This window comes from Aquarana catesbeiana, linkage group LG09, assembly GCF_042186555.1.
Source record: "Aquarana catesbeiana isolate 2022-GZ linkage group LG09, ASM4218655v1, whole genome shotgun sequence".
Classification (NCBI taxonomy): Eukaryota; Metazoa; Chordata; class Amphibia; order Anura; family Ranidae; genus Aquarana; species Aquarana catesbeiana.
Genome location: NC_133332.1, coordinates 159,173,679 through 159,189,817, shown reverse-complemented (window position 1 = coordinate 159,189,817; position 16,139 = coordinate 159,173,679).

Sequence of the window (16,139 nt, the reverse complement as noted above, 5' to 3'; positions counted from 1 at the left end):
CCAAGCCAGGCTAGCTGAAGATCCTGGATATCTTCATTGTGAGGGCCTTTTCTGTTACTCCTTTGGTATCAGTAATTTAGTGATTCCAGTGACTACCTTTAACCGCTTCTGGACCAGCCGCCGCAGTTTTACTGTGGCAGGTTGGGTCCCCTGTGTGAAACCACATAACTATACGTTGGCTCATGGGGTCCAGATAGCAGGCACGCGCCTGCTGCACAGCTGCGATTGTGACCAGGAGAGATAGAACAGGGACGAGTGTGTGCAAACACACACTTTCCTCTTCTGACAGGAGTAACAGATCTATTAGCTAGGAACCACGATCTGTCACTTCCTCTAGTTAGTCCCCTCCCCCTTCAGTTAGAATCACCTCCCAGGGAACACAGTTAACCCCTAGATCGCCCCCTAGTGTTAACCCCTTCACTGTCAGTGACATTTTTACAGTAATCAATGCATTTTTAATCGCACTGATCGCTGTATTAATGCCAATGGTTCCAAAAATGTGTCAAAATTGTCCGATGTGTCCACCATAATCTCACAGTCACAATAAAAATCGCAGATCGCCGCCATTACTAGTAAAAAAAAAATAATAATAAAAATGTTATAAATCTATCCCCTATTTTGTAGACCCTATAACTTTTGCGCAAACCAATCAATATATGCTTATTGCAATTTTTTTTTAACAAAAATATGTAGAAGAATACATATCGGTCTAAACTGAGGAAAAAAAATGTTTTTTTATATATTTTTGGGATATTTATTATAGCAAAAAGTAAAAAATAATGTGTTTTTTTCAAAATTGTCGCTCTTTTTTTGTTTATAGCGTAAAAAATAAAAACTGCAGAGGCGATCAAATACCACCAAAAGAAAGTTCTATTTGTGGGAAAAAAAGGACGTCAATTTTGTTTGGGTACAACGTTGCACGTCCGCGCAATTGTCAGTTAAAGCGACGCAGTGCCAAATTGCAAAAAGTGCTCTGGTCAGGAAAGGGGTAAATTCTTCCGGCGCTGAAGTGGTTAAAGGGGAACTCTCACGTTAATTATTAAAGTGATAAATTGCATTTGTGGCCTATTGCCTCACATTTAACTGCCTGGGTCTGTGATTTCAGGATTTGAGGGAAACAGACTGACCGTTGTTAGGTCAGATCAGTTCCCCTTTATGCCTGAGTACATAAGCCACTCTAGACCTATTTAAGTTTTTTGCCTGTGCTATTTTGAAGTCTGCATTTTGGGTTTGATTAACACTATTAAAGAACACAGTCTGCCATTCTTGACTATTGAATTACCAGATCACTGTTTGTTTGATTGTGGAAAGTCTCCCAGTAAACAAACTTCCTGTTCAATACATTTGTGTCTGTTCTACTGTGTATGCAATTACACTGTTTGCTAGGTGTGCCAGAGGGGCTGGGATAGTTCTTTGGGGTTGAGAGACAGAGTAAAGGACTGAACAAACTTAAGCAGCTCCTTCGGGGGTATCGCTACATATGTAATGTTTGTGTGTGTGTGTGGGTGTGTGTATATATATATATATATATATATATATATATATATATATATATATATATATATTAGAGGGGGTCAGCCTGGCGCAGGGTTAAGAAGGGATTAATTGAAGAGAGCAGGTACTTCCCCTTCAGAAATGCTTATTGTCAGCTGGGCTGAAAGTGTCAGAAGAGAGCTGTTTGAGTAGGAGAGAGAGAGAAACAGCAGCACGCTGTGTGAAAAGTTCCATTGCTGCATTGTGTACTTGCTGGGTGAACGTAACCACATAAAAGACTGTAGCTCTGATTAGAGCCATGAACTATTGCCTGTAAGCCTGTGTGCTGCGGAACCGTGAGCTTTATTATTGACAGTTCGAGGCCCTGCCACTATATGAATTTAGGCAGAAATGACAAGGAATTTGCACTGAGCGGCCAGCCCCAGCCCTGTTTGGTGGCAATATTCATGTCAGCTATATGATTTGTAATGTATATGATGGTGGGTGTACTGTCACTTTAAATATGTAAATGAAGTATCAAGGTGGGTCCAGTGGGAATTCCTGGAAGTTTCTGGATGTCCCTTGGGATGTGATAAAAGGGCTGCAGAGGGTCTCTCCTTCCTCTTGCAGCAGCAAGGACTGCAATAGAAAAAGCTCCCTCAGGAGCATTTTGTGTGGTTGGGTCACCCCGCAATCCGGGGCAGACGTATTTCTTTGTTCAATAAAGTTTAAGCTGCCCGAGTTCTGACAACTGGGCAAAGGTTTGCTGTATGTTTGATTTCATCTGAATATTGGATTAATATGTTTTGTCTTTATGAATATTGTAAACCAATAAAATGCAGCGGCCATTTTCTGCCAAAATAGTTGGTTTGTGTATTACTCTGCTACCCCCTCAATCCTGTGCCCAGGTTTTCCTGAAATTCTGCAGGTTGTGTGTGTGCCCAGGTGCATATAAGCTAGATCTGAAGATAGCTTAGGGCAGTTGCTGCCATTCAGCCAGTATGTGAGATATAGGTGTGTGAAAAAATAAATGTAAATAAATGAAGTGTAGCGCTACTCCTGTAAGAGCCACGGCATAGGATGAGTCCTCTGTCCTTTAACTTGACTTTCTCAAGAACCTCTGCCCCCAGAACACCAGGTTGAGTGTACAAATATACAATATTACAGGAAATCACTGAAGGTAATATTTAGTACCTAATATTAGTGCTACATCAAAGAAACAGTCACCACATCAGGTAGTAAAGGCAAATTTATTATATTGTTGCCCAATATGGTTGGTAACTAAGCAAGCATAAAATGCATTGACAACGGTAATAGCACAATTTAGCATACAACATGATTAGCAGGTGCAAGGTAGATGTGGTTCAGTTGCAGTAAAGGTTTGGTATAATGCAGTATAGATGAAGTCTACTTTTAGAATAAGTAGAGTATAGAGGGTTGTATGGGTGTAATACGGATTGGGTACACTTGGTGTGCTGCTCTCAGTGGTTCAGTCCTTGCTACCAATATCAGCAAAAAGCCAATAGTCCTCTCACCAGTCCCTGGGATGCTGTGGTGACCTCTTGCTGTAGAAGGGGGGCCCCCTCAGTTTCTCCCCAAAAGTCTCCAGTGATCAGTGGTGGGAAGCAAAGGGTGAGTAGATGCTCCAGTCTCCTTGCTGCAGTGGTGCAGGTGCTGTGATGTGGTTGGTGCTGCATTGCCCCCAGATGTCCTCACTCCCAGTCTCAGGCTCGGATCTCTGCAGGTATGGTCTCCAGCTGGCAGGCGAATATCGAGACAGAGGTGCTCTCCCTTTATCTCTTTCAGTGCTAAGAGGAAGAACCTTCCCGGGCAGTTTATTAAAAATTCTCTCTCCATTACTCCTACTGCACAGTGCATATTGGGATGTGCAGTGTAACTGTTTTAATATAGTCATTATATGGTTTCCATCTCAAACTACAACTCCCAGCATTCTCAGCTCTCTGCATAGAAGTCTATGGGCTTGCATGGCTTTAGCTCTCCCTCTGCTGACTGGAGGAGGATGGTGCAGCATAACAATAATATCACAGTAGAGGGAGAGAGGCAAATAAGGAGCAATGTCTCCTTCTCTTCTCTATGTTGTTGTAGGTCAGCTGTCCCTGCTACATAAGACAACCATTTTTTTTTAAAGCACCCCCATCCCCCGTTCTCTCTTCATCTCCATCCAACTGTTGGATGGAGATGAAGAGTAACAGTTGAACTCTCTTGAACTCTCTCGGGATTCATGATATCCACCTGGGGTCAGACAGTAAAATGTCTACTTACTTCCAGTTCAAATGGTGTCAAGATGAAATGCAGAAACATTCTGAATATCTCATTGCCGGTCAGGCAGTGAGTGAAGTAGGTGCTTAATGCCCAACACTATTTGGACATAATAAACCAATAGCATGGTTAGGGCATCATAAGGGATGCTAACAGTTCCCATCTGTCCTGGAAAAGGGCAATATAACGGAAAGAGGTCACGGCACTCACCCAACACACACCTGGTTTAATTGGCCCTTAAATCCAGCACTGGTGAGCAGTATACTTTATAATTCCTATCCCTTTCAACAACTATAGCCATTAAAAAACAATAATCACATAACTGAGAAACCCTTCTACAAAAAAAGGATAAACTTGCTAGCACATTGTAAAAAGGTGAGGAACAATAAAAGCTGGACTAGACATAAAGCAACAAATTATCAAAATTCAGTTTCAAACTTTATGTGCTTACATGCCAAAATTGCTAGTGCAACTATCTGCTCAACACAACATATGCAATATGTATATTCTGGACTTCGTCTTCATCAGAAGCCCATGTGACAGGATGACAATGCAGGAGCACAACTGTTTGAGAAGGTCAGAGCACTGGTACCCCATAACTGGAAATTTCTGCACCAGTACCTTAAATAGCAAGATCACCAGGTATAAATGTTATCTTGGCCTGTGTGGCAATTCATCAATGTTTCATGTTCATTGTACATTTAATGGATGATTTAATTACTAATTATCCCCTATATTATTTTTATCATGTAAATATATACTTACTTTTTTACTTGATATGTAAGTACTGCTGCAGTGAAAAGTTGGTCGTGCTTGAACTTCATAGAATAAAATTGGATTTTAGCATAGACATATTTAAAACAAAAATTTGCCAAGTATAATGGTGAGAAATAAAAATATTGATTTTAAAATATAAAGACAAAGAATCATAGTAAATCTAAGACTAATAACACACAGCGATGCTGTTGTTAGAGAAAAATCGGCAGCAGGATCGCTGAAAAGGCTGCCTGTGTGTCCCTATGGAATCGCTACCTCTGTAGACACACACAGCAAGATGTCACTTTGTTGCCGACCCACATGCTGTTGAATCTTGATCACTAGAAGCGGCAACTCCCAATCCGGATTCCATAGGGACAAAATAGACAGCCTTTTAGAGATCCTGATGCTGCTGATTTTGACAAACTGTCAGCGGTAGGATAGGTAGAAGCAGAGTTGCCCAAGTGTGATCAGCCTAAGGGAGACCGGTTTGGAGAAAAAAGAACATCTGCTTGCCACAAGAAAAATAAAAGACTATCATCATGTCAAAGAAAGGTTTCTGTATGAACACCTTTATGAATATGCAGTTTCAGGTGCATTGTGAAGCTAGTATAAAACATCAGAAACCTTATTACAACTTATCTTTATTACTAGAAATAGCCCATGAAAGTTAATGAAGCCAGAGGGCTTTATCAAATCAAATGATTTCAATTGTGGGTCAATACTAACCTGTAGATTTCAAAACTCTCCCAGTGCAGTGAGACTTGTTCTTCCAGGATGCCTTTAGCAGTACACTGGCAAAAAGGAGTACAATGTACTGTAGAATTAATGGGAATTCATACTGGTATGAACAAGCTTTATTTCTACATGTTATGTAGAAATAACAGTAAAGAAACTATTTTCCATTTCTGTGTCTGTGTCCACTTCTGAATGCTCCCCATTCTCTCCTGGCATCAGAACTCCAGACAAAATCAACAAAATAAAAATAAATATCTCATTAAAAGGTAAATTAACACAATCAGCTTTTGCGGCAATATTCAGCTTTGATTCAGAGATTTCCAATATAGGACCCTTTGATGCTGTCTGTCCTCAGTATAATGGACAGTATCATTCAACCCACTTCTTCTGAGCCCAGGTCAACCTGGACCTGACCCAGCTTGTTACAGAGCAGCATTCATTTGTGACTTTTTATCTACCCAGAATTCAGCTTTCATTTCAATATTTTTATTGAAGATTTTCACAGAGAGTAAAGAAATGCCAATAAAGAATCAAACAATACACAATTTCCACAACATGAAATGCATATATATGATAATAACAAAAAAGTTAGCATTATAATCAAAGGAAGAACATAAGGTATATAACTCCAAGCTCCACAGCAGCCTAATACCGCGTACACACGGTCAGAATTTCCGACAACAAATGTTCGATGTGAGCTTGTTGTCGGAAATTCCGACCGTGTGTAGGCTCCATCGGACATTTGTTGTTGGAATTTCTGACAACAAAAATTTGAGAGCTGGATCTCAAATTTTCCGACAACAAAATTAGTTGTTGTAAATTCCGATCGCGTGTACACAATTCCGACGCACAAAATTCCACGCATGCTCAGAATCAAGCAGAAGAGCCGCACTGGCTATTGAACTTAATTTTTCTCGGCTCGTCGTATGTGTTGTACGTCACCGCGTTCTTGGTGATCGGAAACATTTGTGTGACTGTGTGTATGCAAGACAAGTTTGAGCCAACATCCGTTGGAAATAAATCCAGGAATTTGTTGTCGGAATGTCAGATCGTCTGTACGCGGCAAAAGACTACTCCCTCTAAAATCTTTATTACGTCCGAAACACATAACTGCAGGGTTATGATCTATGCTCAGCCATTTACAGTCTAGCCATTTTAGCTTATGGGAAGACTGTAGAAACTAGTAATCTCAATAAGTCTTTCTAACGCCATAAAAACTATTGGATTCAATGGAGTTCAGAGTATGCCCTCTCATTCGGAAGTACATGTCCCCTTCCACATGGAGAGAGGACATTCCACCTTTCACAGCTGTAAATTACATAATCAGAATATTTCAAACACGTAAGTAAAGAAGAAGGAAAGAAAAATGTGAGAAAGAGAAAAAGGAAAGAAAGAGACTCCACGCTCTGGCACATGCCACCAGAAGACATTTTAGTCCAGTATAGTCCGGGGTTAATTTGTCAAGTATCTGATCCATGGGCCCCAGACCTTGTCAAACACCTTCATCTTGTCAAAGTTCAGCTTTAAACACAATGTCAGATAAAATGCCAATGTTAAATGTGGCTTTTAGCCTAGAATGTATAGTATTTACAATTTATTTTATAAATTGGCTTACAGAGTCACAGAAAGTTGGAGTGCAGGATAGTTTAAGGTTAGGAACCTGGAACCAGGTAATGTCACTGCATGTTATAGACCCAAAATGCATCCCAAAAGCCAACTGAAGGGGTACAAATGACAGGCTGACAACGTTCCTACTAGTCTTAGCTTTGTCAGTGTGCAACATGAATTTCTGTTACTGGCAGAACCTCCAGGTAAATAAAAAAAAAAAAAAACAAAAAAAACCTTTGCAACAGATTCACGGTAAATGATTTGCGTAAAGCTGAATTAAAATATCCTTTCCAAATGCAAACATTTGGAAATTGCCAGTTCAAAATAGTACATGCATTCACACTGAAAAATCTGTGTTAACTTTTTCTTTATTCAGATTCTATATTATTATCCATATGCCATCTTGCAGAGTGTATTCCATTTACTCCCTCAGCTCTAGTGGGAAGTGATGAAGGTGGTGCTACGGTCTGAAGAAAACAACGTAATGATTTCTTCATAGAAAGTTCTCTGCATGATCTACTTTCATTCTTTGTCAGAATTCGGGTGTTTAATAGGACAGTTATATCCCCACGCTAATCCTCCATGACCTGTTATTAGTCACTTGTTACTAAATGCAGCTGTATGTCAACTATAAAAGGCAAAACAGAGGGTGTAGCTGGAAGGAGCCACATTGTCCCTTTCAGTGATATGCTCTACTCATTTTGCAAATGCAGGGGCATAATGACAAAATTGGAGGGAGGCATGGAAAGCCTATGACCTCTGAGATTTGCAATCAGAAGAGACCAAGCCAAGAGATTATAGAGGATCCGAATTCAAACACAATGACAAATGGGGAGCTTCATTCATATTTTATTAAGAGTCACTAATATTGTCACTGGGCACACTGGCTCCACAAAACAGTGACACCCTCAGGAATGGGTTAAGAGGAGGTGGCATGCATCTAAATCATGTGGAATAGCTGTATATAAGCTTGACATCCCAGGTAACAAGAAATGAATCAGGCACAACAGATATCTCTTATTTTTAATCAAAAAATGTCCAGTGTCTGGTATGTAAGATCTGCTATTTGCTATTAAAGGTTTCAAGCATTTGTCCAAATACTTAGCCAATGGAGTTGTGACCGATTTGATTCCAGAGACTATGGGCCGTTCCGGGAATTAGTAGGATGTTTATGGATATAAATCACAGATGTAAGTGGATGTTCAGAAATAAGACATATTTTTGTATCATTATCAACAATACCCTTCTGTACTGCTTGTTCAACAACATTTCTGATCCTAGTCTGCACACGGAAGATAGGGTTAAATTCCAATGGTAAATACATATCTCTATTTGCTAATTGCCCCAGGATCTCACACTTGTTTAGTGCCCATTACAACAATGGACAGGCTTAATAATGATATCAAGCCGAGCCAACAAGAACGTGCATCAAGTTCTTCCTTACTGAGATTGTTCTGTGTATGGTAAATTTTTGTACAATCTAGCAAAAAAGATTTCCCCATCGACCTTACGGATGAACAACAAGAATTCTTTTTTTCAGATCCTCAGAGAGTTCTTTGGCATGAGGTACCATGTTGAGTTTCCAGTGACCAGTGTGAGAGCGATAACACCAAATTTACTAGACTTGCTCCCCATTCATACCTGAGACCTTGTAACACTAACGAGTCACATGACCCCGGGGAGGGAAAATGGCTAATTGGCCCGATTTCTACATTTTCACTTAGGGGTGTACTCACTTTTGTTGCCAGCGGTTTAGACATTAATGGCTGTGTGTTGAGTTATTTTGAGAGGACAGCAAATTTACACTGTTATACAAGCTGTACACTCACTACTATACATTGTAGCAAAGTGTCATTTCTTCAGTGTTGTCACCTGAAAAGATATAATAAAATATTTACAAAAATGTGAGGGGTATAATCACTTTTGTGAGATACTGTATATATATATATATATATATATATATATATACACACACACATACAGTGCCTTGAAAAAGTATTCATATTTTATGGAAAAGACAGATATTCGAGAGGTATGGAGCTGCACACACCGGCTAGAGTTTGAATGGGAGTGTTCCCCCAAGGGTTTTTGTAACAGCTGAGTTATCAATTCAAAATTGTAAAAAAAGGATCTTTATTTGAAAAATTTACACGGATTCAACAGTAAAATATGAGCTCTGGTCATGGGGCATAAAACGTTTACAAAAAAGTACAGCATTGCAAACATATAGATACATAGTATTCTACTACAGTGGTGGCTATATCACAGAACACAACACATTTCGACCTATTCAGTCACGGTCTTCTTCTGGGGGATAGTTTGCTCTAAAAGATATGTATAGCAGTTCAAAAAAACAATTTTCATCATGCACCAAATTACATATACATCATGATGTCATATTTACCATTGAAAGCTGAAATGGATCGTCTCATAACCAGAAGATTAAAAACATTTGAATGATCCAGTGGACTCCATGCCTATCTCCACTCTCCAAAGGAAGAAACACTGCCCAAGAGGCTTACAAGGAACCACGTTTAATACCACCCTAAGAAGGAAGAGTAAAGGACGGCACCTGAAATCGATTCCCAAATTCTATGTAAGAAAAGGTTTGATACATAGGTGTGCGCAGCCTATTGCATTAGGGTGTGCACCCTTAAGCTCAAACACACATGCATGTGTATGTGCCTACATATATATGCCCCCGGCACATTGATCTCCCTGCTGGCACAGTGAAAGAGAAGATCATAGACACTTCTTATATGGCAGAGCCAGTAAGAGGGAGATCTTTCCCATGTTCCTGCTGCTACACAGAGCGATAACACTAATGCGCATGGGGTGATTAAGGTGTGCCTGGGCACATCCGGCACACCCTGTGCGCATGCCTATGGTTCGATATAATGATAGAAAGGGGGATCGGTTAGGTAGACTGTTTTGATCACTAATGGAGGTATATAGTATATTATATATATATATGTTATAGAGTAAAAAAAAATTCTTGGTGCTTTTCCAAATATGTGAATCCTTATGAATAAAGTTACATAGTGATTAATAATGTATAAGTAATGATTGGAAGGTGATAAGCCCTAACTATGTGATAAATAATTATGTTAAGTGAAGAAAATGTGAGTAGGTGTATTGGGATACTAAATAGACCTCAATTAAATTGATTAATTGATTAAGAGTGTTAATCTGACTGTGAAATAAACAAATTGTGAAAAATAAATAAGTGTTAAAAAGGTGAGTAAAACCATGCAAACAAACCAAGGAAAATTATTCAAAAAAGAAAAAAAGAAAAAATCATTGTAGAAAACAAAAGTTTTTTTACCTTTAAGCACTGATATAGATAGTGTAGACCATCATTGCAATGGAATATGCAGCTTGGCTGCTAATATGCATAAAAGAATAGGGACTCTGCAAGAAAAGGAGTCAAATGACCAAATCATTAGAATAAATGAAACCAGATTTGGTATCCTTCCACTAGTGATAGCCTGAGCCAACTCTAGCAGTAAAATTCAACAGCAGTAAAATGTCGGCCAGGCATAATAACAGTATGCTACTTACATTTACCCATATGTCTGTGGTGATCATCTATCCAGGTTGTGCATATATATATATATATATATATATATATATATATATATATATATATATATATATAGTGCCTCCTTTAACCCATTCCGCCGAGCGTACGCAGATTTCGGGGGCTATACCGGGATGATGCCTGCAGCTGCAGGCATCATCCCGGTACTGTTTTTTAGAGCCGGCGATCGGCTTTCCAAGTATAACAACTGATGCAGCTAAAAGCCGCTCGGCTGTTATACCGGTGGAGCGGGAGGGGACGTCCCCCCTCCTGCCGCCTCCCGCCACTTTTACCAGGCCTCCCGATCCACCAGGAGGCCCGATCACCAATCCGCCGCCTCCGGCGGCTACTGACAGTCTGGAACGAAGCTGTAAGCGGCTTCGTTTCAGCCTCCTAATTGTAAACGTGGAAGCGATGTCATGAAGTCACTTCCCGTTTACTCGGCTGCCAATGGCGCCGGTTTTAAAAAAATATACAGTATGCAGAATCACCAAAAATGGCGATCTGAATACTGTGAAGTGCAAAGGAGGGACCGAGTACCTGTCACCACCTATTACTGTCACAAAGGATGTTTACATTCCTTGTGACAGCACTAAAGGTGAAATTAAAGGTCAAATTTTTTTTTAAACACAATTTATAAATATAAAAATAAATAAAATAAATAAGGAAAAAAAAACATTTTTTTAAAGCGCCCCTGTCCCCGCGAGCTAGCGCAGCAAAGAAAACGCATACGGAAGCCGCGCCCGCATATGTAAACGGTGTTCAAATCACACATGTGAGGTATCGCCGCGATCATCAGAGGGAGAGCAATAATTCTAGCACTAGACCTCCTCTGTAACTCTAACCCGGTAACCGTAAAAAAAATTGAAAGCGTTGCCTATGGAGATTTTTAGATACCGTAGTTTGTCGCCATTCCACAAATGCATGCAATTATAAAGCGTGACATGTTTGGTATCTATTTACTCGGCGTAACATCATCTTTCACATTATACAAAAAATTGGGCTAACTTTACTGTTTGGTTTTTTTAAAATCCATGAAAATGTCCCTTTTCCCAAAAAGTTGCGTTTAAAACACCGCTGCACAAATACCGAGTGACATAAAATATTGCAACAATCACCCTTATTTTTCTCTAGATTCTCTGCTAAAAAATATATATATAATGTTTGGGGGCTCTAAGTAATTTTTTAGCAAAAAAAACGGATTTTAACTTGTAAACACCAAATGTCAAAAATAGGCTTAGTCATGAATGGGATAATTGAGTAGAAGCCCAAGATCAGAACTGGTGCCGCCTCCCTCCCCCCCAGGTGATGGCAAACATGGCTGCTAAAGAGCAGTCACCGCGTGGCTCACTCGGCGTCCTGGAAGGCCTTAGCCATCATCTCCACCGTAATACGGGTGATGTCATTACGTCCCACGCACACAAATTCACGCATGCGCGGTTTGCATTAGGCTTCCAGCGATGATCACAGGGCGCCTCGGGCAAGTTAAAGCTCACCCTAGCAGCCATAAAGGATATGGCTGCCGTCTCGAGCATCTAAAGGAGAGTATGGAAGGATCCACATCCCCCTTTCTTGCCAGGAAACCTGATGGGACAAATGCAATTCAGGAGAGATGAGAGGTATTTGCCACAAATCCACCGGACTCTAAACAAACAAAAACCATGGTTAACAATATTCACATACATGTCAGTAAGCATTATATATTTACAATTAAGTTTATTTATATATTATACATTAGAGCTGTGTGTTTGTTCAATAAATCCCTCCCCCGTGGGTATCATTGCAAAATAAAATTCATAATTTAACCATTTATAGGCTGTGCAAGGGAGAACTTATTGGGTTTTCCCTGATACAAAACCTCTAAGAAAGGGAGCAAAAGAGATGGACTCATTCAGGCCAGGATACGATGTAGCCTGTAGCCTGAAGATCCACCTCTGCTCCTGTTGGAGCAAGATTTTATTCCAGTCTCCACCTCGATCAGGAATATGCACCCGTTTGAGGGCGGTGAATGAAATCTTGGGCATCTTGTAATCGTGTTTGAAAGAAAAAGTATTTATACCCCATTTCACATTTTCATGTTACAACCAAAAACGTAAATGTATTTTATTGGGATTTTATGTGATAGACCAACACAAAGTGGCACATAATTGTTAAGTGGAAGGAAAATGATGAATGGTTTTCAACATTTAAAAAAAAAAATATCTGAAAAGTGTGGAGTGCATTTGTATTCAGCTCCCTTTACTCTGATACCCCTAACTAAAATTTAGTGGAACCATTTGGCTTTAGAAGTCACCTAATTACTAAGTAGAGTCCACCTGTGTGTAATTTAATCTCAGAATAAAAGAGCTGTTCTGTGAAGCCCTCAGAGGTTTGTTAGAGAATCTTAGTGAACAAACAGCATCATGAAGGCCAAGGAACACACCAGACAGGTCAGGGATAAAGTTGAGGAGAAGTTTAAAACAGGGTTAGGTTATAAAAATGTGTTCCAAGTTTTAAACATCTCACGGAGCACTGTTCTATCCATCATCCAAAAATGGAAAGAGTATGGCACAACTGCAAACCTACCATGACATGTCCGTCCACCTAAACTGACAAGCCGGGCAAGGGGAGCATTAATCAGAGAAGCAGCCAAGAGACCCATTTTGCTGTACTACTTTTTTAGAAATTAGATTATACCTGTAGAAATATAAAATCTCACCTTTCCTTCTACCCACGCTGCTTAAAGAGGAAGTAAACTCTCCCACTCTGATGCTTTTCATTTAGTCCATTATAATAAGTAAATCACATATTACTTACTGTTTAAAGAAACTTTAAAAAGCGCCATCTTAAGTATTGTTTTCTGAGTCCACAGTAGAGTGTATTTCCCCCCTTACATTGAGCACTTCTTGTACTGTTAACCAAGCCTCCTTCTCAATCCAACATTTCTATGGCAACCCTGTTTCACTGCTCATATCTGACTTGTTTTATTTCATAGTATTTACTTGTGCCTATTATCTAGTGTTTGCCTGTGTCAGTCTTATCAGCTTCAGCTGATAAGACTGCAGTAATCCTGTCCAATGCCCAAGTTTACACTGCATGTGATTTCACATGGGGTGTAGTATGAAGCTCTGAGTGATTATGCAGTCTCGTGGGATTTCAGAGTTGTGCCATAAGAAGATCTGATAATAAACAGATAAGTACACAGAGTGTGCCATAAATCAGGGGAGATCTGGGCATGCTCAGTGAAGTCATTCTAAAGAACAAAAAGGATTACAACAATACTAAGCAAGTAAGGAGATATCTACAAGCAGTGTTCATTAGGGTTTTTTATGCTGATTTACATGGGACAAAGTTGTTGGGGAGAGTTTACAACCACTTTAACTACACTCTGGTCTGGATACATCTTCTTGTGAATTGGGTTGGAAATACCAACATTTCTGGGAATATGAATCTCCTGGATCCTCTGCTGCTCACACTGGTTGCACATGTTGACCTTCATATTATTCTCTCCTGTAGTGATGGGAGAGGCCAGCAGGAAAAAACAGTGAGAGATGCGGGGAACTCTGGAAATCAGTATTCCTGGAAGTGTCAGCTTCCCAGCAGGCTTTACAGAAAGATGTCTGTGTGTGTGTGTAGGCAGGTTGAAATATATTTGTACTAGTGAGTTAGCGGCTGGATCAGGCTTTGGTAAGGGTTAACTCTTGCAAGCTCAATTCCTGGGCTTTTTGCTCCTAGCCAACCCATCTTTGCTACAAAAAAGGAAGGCTGAGGTTCAGAGCTCTTGCCTCATTCTTGATCCTGTACTGGTCAATTCTGTTTGTGAACAAGAGTCCGCTGCAGACACAGGGACTCTTGTAGACATCTAAGTTGTGGACAATGCCATAATGGACTCTCACCTTACAGAGTTATGCCTGGGCAGCCACACTACTATAGACAGGTTTAGGGGAAAGACGTGATTCTTATTGAACTGTTATGCCACACTTGTTCGGTAAAGCGTTTGTTACCCCCCCAAAAAAAGAGATCCTGTTCATTTAAAGCATAAATAACAGCACAGTGTTGGGCTGTGTAATTTGGCCCCTTCTAACTCCTAAAATACCTGGCTGATCCTGCCTAGTTCTGCCCCCCCCCCCCTGTAAACTGTTTAGTAAAAGTTTACATGCCTCTGTCATCCGCAGCTCTCCTCTGTAGTCCTCTCCCCCCCTCCCCTCCTTGCCTATCAGCTCCTGTGTGTGAGCCACCCCTCCCCTCCCCTTCTATCACTGTTCATGTGACCGCCCGGCAGATGTCAGAGGGAGATCCCGGCTCCTCCCTCTGTAGTACATACATCTGAGGTAGAGAGAGTGACGGGCGGTCACGTGACCGCTGATCGGCGAGGAGAAATAAGGTATTTAGATGAAGAATTTTACAAAATGACATACACTGTATAGTACATATTATCCTAGCAGAAGGGCTGGCAGTAATTGTGAGAACTGCCTTTACAACCCCTTTAAGCCTGGTCTGAAGTTGGTGCATGTTGGTTCTGGCATATCAAAAGAACTAGGGTCTGTAAAGCACAATGGGGTATGAAGTAACGTTACAAAAAGGGTTAACTCAGCAAGGACAAGGAGAGAAGAAGTGTAGGTGCTATGGGTAACCAAGTGAAGGAACCAGCCACACATAGTGTAAGGCTCATCTGTAAGTCAGGGAACTGCATTAATGTTATATTCTTCACATGACAGCAGTCTCTGCCTGGTTCCGGGCATTGAGCATTGAGCATGCTCTGCACAAAAGGTACCCCCATGTGCAAGGCAACAATGACCCCATCCAAAACTACCTGCTATATTTATACAGTTTATTTTTCTTTAATAAAAATTACATTCTTTAATAAAAATTACATTAAAGAGGAGTTCCACCCAGGGGGTCCATAAAAAAAAAAAAAAATTAAAAGTCAGCAGCTACAAATACTGCAGCTGCTGACTTTTAATTGGACACTTACCTGTCCCATGGTCCAGCGATGCAGGGGATCGAAGCCCCGCTCATCCCCCCCTCCGCTCGTCGGCACTGGCATTTCAACTGTGGGCGCCGGGCTGTGGCTTCACAGCCTGGCACCCACTGCGCATGCGCGAGCGGCGCCGCGATTGGCCGCTCAATCACCTGGGACCTGTAATGGGTCCCAGATGATTGACAGGAGGGAGGGAGCAGAGCTGAGCCCTTCCTGTGCCGAGGGGGAAGTGATGTCACCAGCCCAGGCAAAGGAGGAGGCAGACTACGAGGGACCACCTAGCAACAGGCATTTAGAGGTAAGTAAAAAAAAAAAAATATCCAAATGTTTTTTTGTTTTTTTTTCTAGAATTTTTCAGGTATTTTTGTTTTTTTGGGTGGAACCCCACTTTAAATATATATATATCAGGGTCAGAGCTGTGCTAGATGGTGTAGGCAGAAGGAAAGGTGAATATTTACAATCTTCTTTCACAGTGTACTATAGCAACAGGGTCACGTCACTTTAGGGGAAATGGTGCCACACATACTGGAAATTAGAGTTGGGCTTTACATACACTTTAACCTAATGCAAAAAAATAGGTTATATTCCAAAGTGTTAAAAAAAAGTCACTAACTACCCACAAAATGTATTGTTGTTATCCAGTAAGGCTGAACACATCAGTTAAAGCAAATGCATCTTTTGTCGGCAGTAGGTGGCGCTGCTACCCTGCATGAAAAGTCTTACATAGTCCAAAAAAGACATCTG